The sequence below is a fragment of the Prunus persica genome, chromosome G3 (assembly GCF_000346465.2).
Source record: "Prunus persica cultivar Lovell chromosome G3, Prunus_persica_NCBIv2, whole genome shotgun sequence".
Lineage (NCBI taxonomy): Eukaryota > Viridiplantae > Streptophyta > Magnoliopsida > Rosales > Rosaceae > Prunus > Prunus persica.
In genome coordinates, this window is record NC_034011.1 from 9,648,230 (window position 1) to 9,651,918 (window position 3,689).

A 3,689-nucleotide genomic window follows, 5' to 3' on the forward strand; every position below is an offset into this window, starting at 1 on the left:
AAAAACTTTTCTTTTCTTTTTTGTTTTCCACCCACCCTCCCGGCACAAAAAAAAAAAAGAAAGAGGGGGGGGGGGTCCCTAACACAACACCGCGGCGGGTTTTATTTTAAATTCTCCCGGGGGGTGGGGAAAAAAAAAAGAAATTCTCCGTAAAAAAAAAATTTCGGGGGGGGGGGGGGGGGGGGAGGGGGGAGAGGGGTGATATATGGGAGAGAATAAGGGGGGTTTAAGTTGCAAAGGGAACACGGATGGAACAGACGTGAAAAAAAAAAAAAACATTTTGAGTGAGGGAGAGAGAAAGGGGATTGAGCTGCAGGGAAGAGAGGCAGAGATGAAAGGGAGACTCGATTAGAAGAGAGAGAGAGAGAGAGTCGATGAGAAGAGAGAGAGGGAGAGATGAGGGAGAAGAAGAGGACTTTGAGTTGCAGGGGGGAATAAAAACGGTGGAGTAGGCTTGAAAAAAAAAAATATTTGAAGTGTCGAAAGTGTTTGACAGCTGTCAGGAGTTAATGGGCTGGGGATACTGAAGGACCAACTTATAAACTAAGTTTTTCACATCCATCCAGACCAAGTTTTTGGAGTGTAACAAAAAGATAGGAGGAACGACATGAATTGTTTTTTTTTTTTTTTTTTTGTCTGTCCAATGCTAGAACATAAATGTATGACACAACTACCTCTCTATAAAATACTCTAAATAAAAAGGTTAATCATTTTATTAGTCCCTGAATTTATACTCAATTTGCGTTTGAGTCCTTCAATTTCCAAAATCATTCTCATTGTCTTTTAACTTCATTTTCATTAGGACAAATAGTCCTGCCGTCAATTTTGTAATTTTTTTATGTTAAATACAAGGGCAAAATTGTATTTTTATATTAAAACAAAAAAATGAATAAAAAATTATATCTTTAAAATAACAATAAAATCAAATCAAATAAAAAACCAACCAAAATTTTTTTTCAAGTTTTGGGGGAGTAGAAATTAGGATTGGGGGGGGAGAGTTTAATTTTTAATTTTTATTCATTTTTTAATCAATTAAATACAAAAAGAATAAGGATGGGGCTGGGGGGATGGGTCTTGACTGGGGGGAGAGAACAAAAAGAATAGGGAGGAGGGGGGAGGGATCTGTAGGGTGGTGGATTGATCTGAGGGTTAAGGGTGATGGTCACACGGGGAATGGGAGGAGAAGAAAACCCAAGGGGGAGGGAGGTGGGCTGGGCTCGGGGGTAAAAAAACATAAGGGGGGAGGTGAGGGAAGGGGTATGTGGGGTGAGGGATTGGTCTACGAGTGGAGGGTGGTGGTCATGGGGGAATGGGAGGAGAATAAAAACCCGGAGGAGAGGGAGGGTGGGCCGGGTTCGGGGGATGAAAAATACAAAAGGGGGAGGTGGGGGGAAGGGTCTATGGGGGTGGAGGATGGTACTCTTTTTCTTCAATTTTTTCCAAAAAAATAATTTGTAAAAATGGTTTAGCTGAAAATTGGATGAAATGTTGAGGATTTAAACGGTAGGGGGGAAATTGGCCAAAAAAAAAGAAGTTCATATCCTTCATTTTATATTTATAAATCAAAAAAAGATATTGGGAGAATCAAAAGCTAGGTAAAAGTTCAGGGGGGTAAATCACCAGTTAACTCTTTGTAATAATGATGAGGAAACATAGCTTTTTAGTTTCTAAGCTAAATTTTACCTAAAAAATAGGAAGTATAGTTGTAGACGTTATAATACATGAAAATATATTTATTTTTTGTTGTTGGAGTAAATGCTCTATAAAATAGTATAAAAGTGCCACATCCCGGGATCACGAGCAACTTCCCAGTGGGTCACCCATCCTGGGATTGCTCTGGCTCCCAACTCACTTAACTTCGGAGTTCCTACGATTCCGAAGCCAATGAGCTTCCAAAAGGCCTCGTGCTAATAGATGCAGGTGTGCACAAATAAGGTACATTACCCCCTCTCCGTTGGTTGATGTGTGATCTTACAAGCCACCCCCCTTAAGGGCCCGACGTCCTCGTCGGTACACTCGCACCACACGGCAGAGTGGCTCTGATACCAAATTGTCACATCCCGAGATCGGCTCCGCCGTAGCACGATATTGTCTGCTTGGGGCCCCCCTCTCTGCCTGCACGGTTTTGTTTCTGGGAGCTCACGAGCAACTTTCCAGTGGGTCACCCATCCTGGGATTGCTCTGGCTCCCAACTCGCTTAACTTCAGAGTTCCTACGACTCCAAAGCCAATGAGCTCCCAAAAGGCCTCGTGCTAGATAGATGCGGGTGTGCACAAATAAGGTACATCACCCCCTCTCCGTTGGTTGATGTGGGATCTTACAAAAAGATAGCAAAAAAAGTATCCAAAACTTAAAATGTGAGAGACAAGGACATAAATATGGCACTGATATTACTCAATATTTTGATTACTTCCCACAGAATTGCATGGGTTTAATTTTCATGAGGATATAAATATGGCACCTTAAAGATAAAAAATTAAAAAATATTGATGAGGACTCGAGATAATTCATTGGTAACAATTAACCCACTGAAATAATTTTTTTGTAAAAATGACGAAAAAGAAAAGCCCAACCCTTTCCCGACATAGCATTGTTCTCGAAGTTGTTGCCTAAATGCAATTAGAAAGGAAATCTAATTCGAAACTCATCGAAACAAAGTTTTTGTCGACTGGATCATCATCCACGCACTTAAGAGCTCCGCCGCTCCCTTTCGAGATTTGATCTCGCTTCCCAAATGTTGAAGGTTGGCTGAGACTCACTGACTCACTGAGGTGCTGAAGATGATGATGCGGAATATAGCTGCTTCTTCTTCTTCTTATTGCATCAGCAGGAGATGGAGAGGTATGCCTTGTCTTCACTCTAACTCCACTGTTGTTGTTTTCGCCAACGATTACTTTGCTTTCCTTCACTCTCAACCTTCTAAACCAATCAAATCTACAAGAAACCAACTAGAGCAGCCAAAAAGAGACTTACCCAAAATCACAAATGTTGAGGATGCTTTCAATGTGTTCGATAGAATGCTTCAAATGCGCCCTCTGCCTTCTGTTGTCCGTTTCAGTAAAATCTTGGGTCAAGTTGCAAAATTGAAACATTACTCGGCCGTCATCTCATTATATAACCAAATGGGTGCGTCCGGAATTGGACCTACTGTTTATACTCTAACCATTTTCATTAATTGTTATTGTCATCTGAATCAAATGGGGTTTAGTTTGTCTGTATTGGGAAAATTCTTCAAACTTGGTCTTGAACCAAATGTCTTTACCTTCAACACTCTTGTTGATGCTCAAAATGGCCCGGCCAATATTGAGTTCAACTTAGTGATCAGATGTGCTGAGTCTTCAGCAGAGAAGAGGGCTGAGGCCCTTGGTGAAATGGGTTGGTGAGAGACCTGTAGAAGGTAAAAAGAGGAGAAGCAATCGTCAAGCTTCGGACACCGGTGTGGTGCCGGCCGAAAGCTCTCCGATGCCTAAGTCAATTACAAGTAGTAATTCTGGCAGAGTAACAGTAAAAGTGGGAGAGTAGTCCGGTTTTTTACCTGGGTACTGTTCCCTATTTATAGGGAAGTGAAAGTGGGAGCTTTGCACAAAGTTCCAATGTGGGACTTTGTGCAAGCCGTTGTGGTGACGACACGTGTCCTGGAGATTAGTTTGGCAGCTGAGAGCTTCGGCAGGTGTCTGGCACCTCGGAAG